Source organism: Penaeus monodon, chromosome 36 (assembly GCF_015228065.2).
Source record: "Penaeus monodon isolate SGIC_2016 chromosome 36, NSTDA_Pmon_1, whole genome shotgun sequence".
NCBI lineage: Eukaryota > Metazoa > Arthropoda > Malacostraca > Decapoda > Penaeidae > Penaeus > Penaeus monodon.
In genome coordinates, this window is record NC_051421.1 from 3,810,737 (window position 1) to 3,824,074 (window position 13,338).

Below are 13,338 nucleotides of genomic sequence, written 5' to 3' on the forward strand. Positions count from 1 at the left end.
TAGGTGTAAGGGTAATAGATAGATATAGGGGTGAAAGATATTAGAGAAGGAATGTCAAATTAACTAACCGTCTATGGGTTAGCACTATATAAAGCCGAGGGTTAATAGGTTATTAATATTAGCACAGACAACAGGAGTAGAAATATTAACGATAGATTAAAATACGAAAAAAATCTGATACATTGCTCAATAGATCACTAAATAGACGTATAAAAGACAAGAAAATGATAGTTGTGCATGTATGTTTGTTTCAATGTACGTGTGTACTTGTTTCAATGTGTGTGCGTGCGAATGTACTGGATTGCGTTTATTTGAATGTGTGTGTGTGTGTGTGTGAGAGAGAGAGGGAGTCTGCATACATACATACATACATACATACATATATATATTTTCTATATATTTTATATATATATATATATATATATATATATCTAATATATATTAAAATACATATGTGTGTGTGTCTGTGGGTGTGGTCGGGTGTGGGGTGTGTGGGTTTTGTGCGCGCGCGCGTGTGGGGATGCAGTTCACATAGGCAAACTTCAAACATCCCGGTTGTTCTTAAGACTTTCACCACCCCTTTTAAGTTGTGTTCCTAAGCTCTCAAGAGACCGATACGTTTTCCTCGACAAGACAGTACAACTCACTTTAGAGCTTCCGTAAACCCATTATTCTCTCGAAAGAAAGAAAGAAGAAAAAAAAGTAATACGATCTTAGGTCCCCATCCTGTGTTGCGTCTACAACACATTTTTTTTATTGTTTTACTGTTACTGTTGGTTATTAGATCTTAATGCGTTTTTCGCATTAAGATCAATATTTTCCTTTTTCGGGAAAAAAAATATATATATATATTTTTATATTTTTTTCTTTTCTTTTCTTTTCTTTTCTTTTCCTTTCTTTTCTTTCCTTTTTATCCATTTGTAAGTTGTTCTTGTTGTTGTTTTTTGGGGGGGTAAAAAAATAGCTGCTCAAATTCAATTTAATCTCTCTCTCTCTCTTCTCTCCTCTCTCTCCTCTCTCTCTCTCTCTCTCTCTCTCTCTCCCCTCTCTCTCTCTCACTCCTTCCTCTCTCTCTCTTCTTCTCTCCTCTCTCTCTCTTTCTCTCTCTCTCCTTTTCTCTCTCCCTCTCTCTCCCCAAGGACAGAAAAACGCCAAAAATGCTAGTTCCCTTGCCAGCTGTATAATTCCAAAAAGAATTTTTCTTTGATTTTTCTACTCCTTTTGTTTGAAAGCTGGGCTCAGGGTGAATTTGAAATTAATATTTACAGAATACCTTTTGTTATAGATGCATGTATGTATATGTACCCGTATGTGTGTGTGTGTTGTGTGCGTGTGTAGGGTGGTGTGTGTGTGTGTGGGTGTGTGTGTGTGTTGTGGTGTCTGTGTTTTGTGGGGGTGGTGTGTGGTGGTGGTGTGTGTGTCTGTGTATTTATTAATTTATACATATATGTATAAATATAGTATATTTTATATAACGTATATACGCACACACACACATATTATATACATTATATATATACATACATCATATATATATATATATATATATATATATATATATTATATATATATATAATATTATATATAATAATATTAATATATAGATATATATATAAAAATATATCTATATATATAATATATATGTGTGGTGTGGTGTGTGTGTGTGTGTGTGTGTGTGTGTGTGTGTGTGTGTGTGTGTGTGTGTGTGTTTTATATATATAATCTATATATAATTATATAATATTATATATATATCTAATATATATTTATATATTTTATATAGATATATATATATTATATATATAAATAATTTTATATAAAATATATATATATTATATATATATATATATATATATATATATATATATATTTACAATATATGTGTTTGTGTGTGTTTTGTGTGTGTGTTTATTTCTATAAAATATATATATATATATAAAATTATATTATATATAATATTATATTCTATATATATATATATACCATATATATGTATTTAAAAATATATATTATATATATATATAAAATATAATATATATATATATATGTGGGGTGTGTGTGTGTGTGTGGTGTGTGTGTGTGGTGTGTGTGTTGTGTGTGTGTGTGTGTGTGTGTATTTTATACATATATGGATAAATAAATCAATGAAAATACAAAATATATTTATTATACATAAATATTATATATATAAATATATATATATATATATATATTATATATATATATATAATATATATATTTATATGCAACACACACACACCACACACACACACACACACACACAATAATAAATTTAATATATTATATATATATTATATTTATAATATATATATAAAATTATATTGTGTTGGTGTGGTGTGTGGTGTGGGGTTTGTGTGGGTGTGTGTGTTTTGTGTGGTGTTGTATGTGTGTGTTTGTGTGTGTGTGGGGGTGTTGTGTGGGGTTTGTGGTGTGGTGTGTAGTGAAAGTGTTTATTATGTTATATATATATATATAATATATTATTTTATTAATTATATATTAAAATTAATATGTATATTAATAATATTTTATATATAATATATATAAAAATATTTTTTATATATATAATATAATATTATATAATATATATATACTTGGTTTGGTTAAAAATACAAATGTCATTTTTTATATAATATAATATTAATTTTATATTATTATATAATATTTAATTTTAAAATTTTAAAATATAAATTACTTGTTTGTGTGTATAAATAAAATTGGGCAAAATTTTAATAATTTTTAATATTATATATATATATATATAAATATATTTTATATATATATATATATTATATATATTATATATACTATTTTAAAATATTATATATATAATATATATAAATTTATATTTAGATAACATCAAAAGGGGGCTAACGCCGACGTTCACCCATGAGGATCCCTGGGGTGAGTCTCCGGCAGGCACACGGGCCCCTCTTAAATTCCCTCGCAGATCTCGTCGAGCTGCCTAAGCCCTGTCTCCTAGGGGCGCCCAGTCTCCCCCACCCCGGGTTTTTCTCGCGAGAGACAAATGATGGGGGAGGGTCTTTAAGGGGCGAGTAGGGGGCCTATAGCCTGAGTTTTGGGGGATCCCGGATTTTGCAAGTAAAAAGTTTCCCCGCCCTTTTCAGGGGTAACCCCCGGTTGGACCGTGGTCCTGCCAACTGTCCCCCTGATCGGCGAAGGGCTTTTACAAAAAGGGATCAAGCGAGATCCAAACACTGGATAGCGTCCCGGTTTCGTTTCCATAGAAAAAAAACGGGCAGTATCAACCCTTGAACACGCAGTTTGGCCCTTCGTATAGTACCGTATCTCCAAACCTCTTGTTGATGATTTCTGGTCCTGTTGCCCCCAATCCGTCTACTGACCTCCTGCCCAAAACCCAAGATTGGCTACGCAAAAAAGGTATGTAAAACTTTATGTACTTAAACGTCCTCGACGAAGCATGGACGACTGAACGGGTTCCCTAACGGGCCCCCCAAACCGAATCTTGGTCTTTCCGGGAACATCTAGGCCGGGGCTTCCCCTCATTGCTAAAGCATAAAGGCCGCCACAATTGACCCAAGGCCCTCAATGGGAGGGAAACATCTCGCAAAGTCAGGTCTGAGATTAATTTGCCTATGTTGCTTCCCCCGATTGGCTAGTAGCTCTGCCATTATCCCGTCCATACAATGTTGAAAATGTTGGGCAAGGGTACAGCCTTGCCTCACCCCGAATTAAAAGAAAAATTCGACATCCCCCACCCCAAATTTTCAACAATTTCATACCAGTATAAAACTTGCTATCAGGCCAATAATCTTGTCTGAAATTTCCCCCGAGCCTCAGGATCACCCCAACTTTTTCCGAGCCCGTTTAAAAACCCTTTGGGTCGACTAGGGTTTTAGCAACCTCGACCAAAACCCCGACGGCTTCACATTCCCGGGCGCTAGGATACATTATTTTGGACTTACCAGGGTAAAACCGACTGCTCCGGTCTCTGATGCCCAGGGTGGTTGCGGGTCCGTTTTAGAAGAAAGTGGGGAAGAACCCTTTCCGGTAGTGAGCAGTGTAAAGCCCCGGGAGTTGCACAATCCCAAGAACCCTTTCCCCCTTTCCCAAAAGGGGTGACCCCCCTCTCAGAGGTCAGGGGGAAAGGGACCCGACTGCCAAAAGGAGTCGGGCTGATGAGGCCCCGAGCCAGGGTTTACCCCCCCGCCTTTTGCGGGCAGCAGGGGATATTTTACATAGCCTGCGCTTTCCACTTTCAGCTTGGAAATCCACCTAAACCCCTGTTAGGGGAGGGGTTCCTCGTTGTGGGGGGGTTGGACGGCACTGCGACTCCTTGCTCCAAACTAAGTTGGAGGGCCACCCGGGTACAAACTGTTAAAATATCAGGCCAAAGTTCCGAACCCCAACATGACTGAGATGATCCGTCCATCCGCTGATCGGGCTGCAGTCTCGGAGGAGGGGTTAGGGTTCAGTTTTTCCCGGGGTTGGTAGGGAGGGGGAAGGTCATTTTCCCAAAAAAGGCCTTCGACCTCCCCAGCAAGATTCCTGAGATTTTTTCCTTTCCTTCTCAGCAGGTCCGACCCTACCCCATGGAAGACCAAGACTTTATTCCATTCAGCCGACCCTTTCGCACACTTCATGGCCTCTATGTAGGGAGATGGGAAATTTTGCCCTGTCCTTGGGGGACGCCAAGGACTCCGGGGCTTGAGTGTTATGCCTTTAAAACTCCCACAGAGAAATGGGTCCCCAGGTTTTGGGTTCTGTGAATCGTCAAAACTCCCCGGTGAACCCCGGGCACTCCTCCTCCCTTAGTGCCAAAAACACCCTTGGGTGGCCCCTGGGGGACGGGGGATTTTGAAGTGGGGGGGCCCTTTAAGAATTCCAAAAGGTTTTATTTTTGTGTTTTTGGTTTGTTTTTTTCAAAAGACCCAGCGGGGCCGGGGAAATTTGGAAATTACGTTTTCCCCACAAAAAGAAAAAACTAAAAATAAAATCTTTACCATTTTTTTAAGGGGGCGTAAAATTTTTAAATAAAAAAAAAAATTTTTTAAAAAGGGTTATACAATATACATAATATATATAACAAATATAAATATCATAGTACACACACACACAAAACAAAAACACCTTTTCCATCAAACTATTTTTTTAAATATATTTTTATCAAAATCTTTATATCTCAGTCTATCTACTTCAAATCACTCTATTTAGGGCATATAAATTTTTGTATTTCTATTTTATTTTGTTATAAAAAAATTGCATACTATACACACACAAAACACCACACACACACACAAAACACACACAACCCCAACACCCCCACACATACATACTTTAACATACTTTATTTATTATATATAAAAATATATATTATATATATTAAAATAATATATATGATATATTTTTATAAAATCCCTTTAAAGAAAAAGAAAGAGAGAGAGGGAGGGGAGAGAGAGAGAGAGAGAGAAAAGAGAAAAAATTTACTTTTACATACATATATATATATATTATATTATAAAATTTAAAATATATATAATATTTTATAAAAATAATATATATATGTATTATATATATAAAATTTTAAATTATATATATATTTTATAATATATATATATATATAATATTATTATATTTTTATATTTATATAAAAATATATCGGGGGTGTGTGTGTGGGTAAACCCCCGTAGTAATCCTGGGGAGGGTATTTAAAGGGCCCCTCACGGGGGGATTTCCCCTCGCCCAAACAACACTGATTGCAAATGCGCTAAATTGTTGCTTTATTTTATTTTGTTTTCTGACCTTAAAAACTTTTTAAAACCTGATTTGTTTTCTAGTCGGGTTTCGTTTCTTTTTCAAAGTAGCAGGGGAAATTTCTGGGGTTTAAATCCCCCCCCCACCCCCCTTAGGGAGATTCCCTTTTGTTTTTTTTTTCCAGAAATGCTGTTAGGCGAGCTCCCTTGGGGGTCATGTTGAAAATTCATTTTTAATGGGTATATACGGGGCACCTGACCCATTTTCCTTCCCCGGGGGGAAAAATATTTGGGTTTTAAGTAATAAATTGTTGGGGGTTTAATAAAAACCCCCCAATCATATCTGCGACAGACTCATTTACTCCCTTTGTTTTGTTTTTTCCCTGAAATTTGTTAGCTGCAAAATTTGATTTTGGGTTTTCTTTTCTTTTTTTGAAATTACTACTAAAAAAATACTCCCCCCTATTTGCCTTTTCCGGGAATTTTTTTAAAATTTGTTTAAAATGTAAAATTAAAAAAATTTTTTTTACGAGGTTTCCGGGTCTTTTTCTTTATATTTTTTTATTAAAACAGTTTTTCATACTAATGACCAAATTCCCAATGGGGGATTTTTGGAATTTTTTAATTTAAATAAACGGTTTTTTTTTAGGGGAAACCTTTAAAAAATGTTTTCCCGACAATTTTTTAATTTATATAAGGTTTATTTTTGTTTTTTGTTTTATAATTCTTTTTTTAACTAAATAACGCATTTTTCCCATTTAATTATATTATTATTGCTGTTTTTATTTTTGGGATGTTAACAAACTTTTACACTGGTATCCCTTACCCCTTTTTGTTTCTATTTTTTGTTAATCTTTTTTTTTTTTTATTCAAAAAAAAACCACGTCGCAAAACTTTTCTTTTTTTGTTTTGTCATGGTAAATTGAAACCCCAAATTTGGGGGAAAAAACCCCTTTTGGGAGTTAAGCTTCGTTGAATAAACTCCCTGTGGCAAGGGGTGAGCAAAAAAAATTGGTTTTTTTTTGTGGCCCTAGGTTTATTATTACTCGTTTTTTTTATTGCAAAAGGTATAGCCCTTTTTTTCTTTTTTTTAGCCCGACGGGAAAGAGGGTTTTTTATTAAATTTTTATCATAGTATTTTTTGGGGTTATGTGTGTATATATATATTTTATTAAAATTTTATATATAAATATTATATATATATATATATATATATATATATATATATATTTACAATATTATATATATATAATATATATTAGATTATTTTATAAAATATATATATTTTAATTTTAAAAATTTTTAATAATATTTTTATACAAAAATATATATATCTATTATATATATATATATATATATATATATATATAAAAAATATAGAATATTTTAATATATATTAATACCCCACACAAGGGATGTTTTTCTTTCCCGTCCCCCCCTTTTGAAAGGGGTTTTATTTTCCAAAACTTTTTAATTTTTTTTTTGACATTTTTATTTCGTATGGCCCCCGAGAAAGTTTTTCCCAAAAAGCCTTTTAAAGTGAAAAATGAAAACCTATGTCTTTTTGAGCGAAAAAAAAATTCTTGTTTCCCCCGGCCCGTTTTACCTCACAGTAGCATACTCCCATTCCCAATACCAAAACCTCCCACTACCTTTACCTCCGGATCTCCCTTTAAACCATACTCATTTCCTTTCCTTTTCACCATCCCCAAGCTCCTTCCACCTTCTCCACCCCCCCTTTTAACCCACCCATTACCCCCCCAATCCCCTTTTTTTTAAAACCCGCTGATCCCCCCCCCCCCTCCCTCCTTTCCCCTCGCTTCCTCTACCTTTCCCCCCTTCCCACCCCCCCTCCTCGCATTCCCCCCCCCCGCCCCCACACCCCTTCCCCTTCCCAAAAACCCCTCCCCTCCTCCCCAATTTAACCCCCTCCCATCCCCCCCTTTTTGTATCTCCCCCCCTCCTCCCGTACCCCTCCCCCCCCCTCCCTTTACCCCTCCCCCCCTCCCATACCCCCCCCCCCTTCCCCCCAAATTTTACCCCCCCCATTCTCCTATATTCCCCCCCTCCCCCCCTTTTTCCCCCTCCCCCCCTTCCCAAAACCCCTCCCCACCTCCCAACCCCCCCCCAACCCCCTTCCCAAATTACCCCTCCCCCCCCTCCCATCCCCCCTTCCCCTCCCCCGACCCCCCCCCCCCCCCCCTTTTAACCCCTCCCCCCCCCCATAATCTCAGATTTTCCTTTCCTTTTCAAGTTATTTTCTCCTAAAGGGGCTTTCACAAAAAAGTCTCCTTTCCCCAATTTTTTTAACCCTTTCGAGTGCTTATTTTTTTAAATTTTTTAAAATTTGGGGTTTGGGGGAAATTACCGAAAATAAAAACCCGAGTGTGAAACCCCCGATTGTTTAAAGGGTTTGTTTTGGTTTTGAATGCAGCATTTTTTTTGTGTTTTTTTGGGTTGTTTTTTCGTTTTTTTTTTTCGTTTTAATTTTATTTTTAAAAAGGCTGGTCATTTTTACCCCAATAAAAATCATAATGATGGAAATGGTTTTGTATAGGTGAAAGGGTAATAGAAAAATATAGGGGTGAAAGATTTTAAAAGGAAGGGGGTTAAAAATTAAAACTAACCGTCAGGGGTTTAGCCTATATAAAGCCGAGGGTTAATAGGTTATTAATATTAGCACAGACAACGGGGAGTAAAAATATTAACGATAGTTTAAAATACAAAAAAAAATTTATACTTTTTTTGGGCCCCCCAATAGATCACAAATGGGGACTATAAAAGACAAGAAAATAAAAATAAGTTGGGCCTTGTATGTTTTTTCAATTTTTACGTGTGAAATTGTTTAAATTTGTGTGTGCGTGCGAATTACGGATTGCGTTTTTTTTGAATGTGTGTGTGTGTGTTTTGTGAGAGAGAGAGAAGTCGGGCAAAACATACTACATACATACATACAAAATTATATATATATATATTTTATAATATATATAAAATATATAAAATAAATTTTATATATTAATATATATATTTAACATATGTGGGGTGTGTCTGTGAGTTTTGTGCCCTGTGTGTGGTGTTTTTGGTTTGGCGCGCGGCGTGTGGGGGGCCCCATTTTACATTGAAAAATTAAAAAATTTCCCCGGTTTTTTTCCTTAAGCCCTTTCACCATCCCTTAAGTTGTTTTTCCAAAGTTTCCCCAAGGAGCCCCGATACGCTTCCTCAGACAAGACGGGAAAACAAAAAAACTTTTAAAGAGCTTCCGAAAAAACCCCCATTATTCTCTGCAGAAAGAAAGACAGAAAGAAAAAAAAGAAAAAACGTTTCTTGGGGTCCCCATCCTGTTTTTGGTCATACAAAAAAATTTTTTTTTTTATTTTTTTTACTGTTACTGGGTTGGGTTATATAATCTTAATTTTTTCGCATTAAGATAAAATATTTCCCTTTTTTGGGGAAAAAAAAAAATTTTATTTTATATTTATAATTTTTTTCTTTTTTTTTTTTCTTTTCTTTTCCTTTTTTTTGTTTTCCCTTTTTTTATCCTTTGGGTAAGTTTTTTTCTTGTTGTTTTTTTTTTGGGGGGGTAAAAAAATAGCTGCTCAAATTAAATTCAATCTCCTTCTTTTCCTTCTCTCTCCCTCTTTCCTTCTCCCTCCCTCTCCCCTCCTTATCCTCTCTTTTCTCTTCTCTCTTTCTCTCTTTTCTCTCCCCTTTCTCATTCTCTCCTCTTTTCTTCCTCTCTTCTCTTCCCCCTTTTCCTCTCTTCTCTCTTTTTAAAACTCTCTTTTCTCTCTCTCTCTGTCGTCTTTTTAATCTATCTATTTCTTCTTTTTTTCTCTCTCTCTCCCTCTCTCTCTCTCTTCTCTTCTCCCCTTTATCTCTCTCTCTCTCCCCTCTCTCCTCCCCCCTCTCTTCTCTCTCTCTCTCTTTCTTTTCTCCACTCTCTCTCTCTTCTTCTCCCTCTCCCTCTTCCCCTCCCCAAGGACAAAAAAAACCCCAAAAAATGTAGTTTTCCCTTGCCCAGCTGTAAAATTTCCAAAAATGATTTTTTTTCTTTTGATTTTTTCTACTCCTTTTTTTTTTGAAAGCGGGGTTTTCGGGTGAATTTGAAATTAATTTTTCACAGAAAAACCGGGTTTTTTTAAGATGGCTTTGTAATGTTTTTGTCCCCTGTATTGTGTGGTTTTTTGTGTGCGGGTGTATGGGTGGGGGTGTGTTGTTTTGGTGTGTGTGTGTGGGGTGTGTGTGTGTCGTGTGTGTGTGTTGTGTGTGTGTGGTGTGTGTGTTTTGTGTTGTGTATTTTTTTAATTTTTAAAACATTATGTATAAAATATGTTATATTAATACGTAATACGCACACACACACATATATATATACTTTATATATTTTATACAAAAACATACATATATTATAATATAATTATATTTTATAATATAATATATATATATATTATATATATATATATATATATAAATGTATATATTTTATATTTTTATTTTTAATATATATATATATATATAATAATATGTGTGTGTGTGTGTGTGGTGTTTTGGTTTTGTGTGTGTGTTTTGGTGTGTGTGTGTGTGTGTGGTGTGTTTTTTTATTATATATTATTAATAATATATAAAATTTTTATTTTATATAAATATTATTCATAATATAATATTTAATATTATATAATTTTATATATAAATATATTTCATATAAAATAAAAAATTAAAATTTTATATATATATATAAAATATTTTAAATATAATATATATTATTTTTATATATAAAAAATAATTAATTATATCTATCTAAAATTTATATATTTATATTATTATATATATTTTAAACTTTTAATTATGTTTTTTGTGTGTGGGGGTTGTGTGTGTTTTTTTTTAAAATATATATATATATATATATTATATATATATATTATATTATATATTATTATAAAATATATATATACATTATTTGGTATTTATATATTTATTATAAAATATATTATAAATCTTAATTTTTTAAATTATAGGGTTGTGTTTGTGTGGGTGGTGTTTTGTGGGTGTGTGTGTGTGTGGGGTGTGTGTGTGTGGTGTGTGTTGTATTTATCTTTATATGGATAAATAAACCCAATGAATATACATATATTTTTATATATACTAAATTTTATATATATATAAATATATATATATATATTATATATATATATATTTTATATATATATATATAAAATTTATATGTTTACCACACACACACACCACAACACACACACCCCACCATATATATATATATATTTTATATATATATATATATATATATATATATAATAATATATAATATAATATATAATATGTGTGTGTGGGGTGTGTGTGTGTGTGTGTGTGTGTGGGGTTTTGGGTGGGGGTGTGTGTGTTGTTGTGTGTTGGTGGTATGTGGTGGGTGTGTGTGTGTGTGTGTGGGGGGTTTGTGTGTCGGGTGTGTGTGTGTGTGTGTGTGTGTAGTGAAAGCGGGTTTTATTTTGTTATATATTAAAATAATATATATATTATAAAATTATTAATATATATAATATATTGGGGTATTTTATATTTTAATATATATATACATTTTAATATATATATATATATAAAATATAATATATATATATATTATATAAAATATATATATAATAATTTTAAAATTTGGTGTGTGTGTAAAAAATTACAAAGTGCATATAAAATAAATATATATATTATTATTAAAATTATATATATATATATATATATAAAATATATTTTATATTTTAATAAAATATATATATATATAATCTCATAAAGGGGCAAACGCCGCCCGGTTTTCCAGCCATGGGGAATCCCTAGGTGAGTCTCCAGGCAGGCAAACGGCCCTTTTTAAAATTTCTCTCGACAGATCGTCGAGCTGCCTAACCCCAATGATCTCCTGGGGTCGCCCCACAGGCTCCTCCCCCCCGGGGTTGGCCCTCGAAAGAGAGAAAACCGGAGGGGCAGGGTGTCTACAGGGAGGCGAGTTTAGGGGGCCATATGGGCCTAGGGCGATCCCGGATTATGCAAGAAAAGGGGCCCATGCCATTCTACTTTTAAAACCCCTTTTTGGGACCCCGTGGTCCTCCCAAAAATGTACCCCATGACCCGGGCCCAAAGGGGGATTTTTGTTACAAAAGGCATCAAGGCGAGACCCCAAGACCCCGGATAGCTTTCCTTTTTTCGTTTTTCCTTTAGAACAAAACTGGCAGTATAAAGGCCTTTGAAGACACGCAGCTTGGGGCCTTCTTAATAGCTACCCCAATCTCCAAAAAGCTCTTGTTTAAACGAGTTCCCGGCTCCTTTGCCAGACCCAATTTTCCCTCTACTGACCTCCCTGGTCTGCCCAAACCCCAAAAATGGTACGCTACCAAGGTATGTAAAACCCTTTTTGACTTCAACGTCCTCGAAAGCAAAACAGGATCGACGAAAAGGGGGTTCCCCCCAAAAAGGCCCCCCCCCGGGCCTGGAAACTTGGTCTTGGTCCAGGAGGGCCTTTTAGGCCCAGGGGCTTCCCCCTCATTGCTAAAAGCTCAAGAGCCGCCACAAGTGACTCCAAGGACTCAGATTTGGAAAGGCAAAATCGTCGGGGAAAGTCAAGGTTGAGACCTTAATATTGCCCCATTTTTCTTCACCCCGACTTTGGGGTAGACTCTGCCCATTAACCAGTTTCCCAAAAAGTGTTGAAAAAATGGTTGGTGCAAGGATACAGCCTTGCCTCCCCCCCTGAATTAAAAGGAAAGAAGTTCGGGCCCTTACCCCCACCAAACTTTCCAAAAATTTTTAGTACCCGTATAAAAAGGTTGCTATAGGGCCCAAAAATCGGGGTCTGAATTCCCCTGAGCCTTTAGGATCACCCTAGCGATTTCCCTGATGCCCCCGAGTCAAAAGCCTTCTTGAGGGGGCGATCCCCAGCTTTGAGCAAAACCCACGACCAAACTTTACGACGGCATTCCCCAATTCTCGAAGCGCTAGGAACAGTCCCATTTTGGACTTCCCGGAGTAAATCAACTGGCCCGGGCTCTGATGGCCCCATTTGGTGGTTGCGGATCCTTTTAGAAGAAAAGTGGGCAAGAACCCCTTTCTTTGGGATGCTGAGAAATGTAATGCCACGGTAGTTGCTACCAAAACCCAAAAGAACCCCTTTCCCCTTCCAGGGAGGGTGGCCCCCGCCCCTCGCCGGGCAGGGGGAATGGTAAACCCGACTGCCAAAAAGGCAGGGCCGGACTGTATGCAGGCCCTGGCCCTAGGTTCCCCCCCAGCCTTTAACAGTTTTAGAAAGGGAAAATCACCCTATTTCCCCGCAAAAATTTTTACTCTTCGTTTGGAAAAAACGGCCCGCCCCAACCCCCTGTTTTGGGTGGGGGTTCCTCGTTGATGGGTTTGGGGCTGGCACCGGACTTTCGGGCATCGCTTGCATCCAAGCTAAAAAATTGGAGGGTCCACCTGGTACAAAAGTTTCAAAAAAACTCAAACCCAAAGTTCACGAACCCCAAAAATGATCGAAAATGAAAACCCTCCATCCCCCGGGGTTTGGACTGCAGTCTTTTGTGGGAGGGGT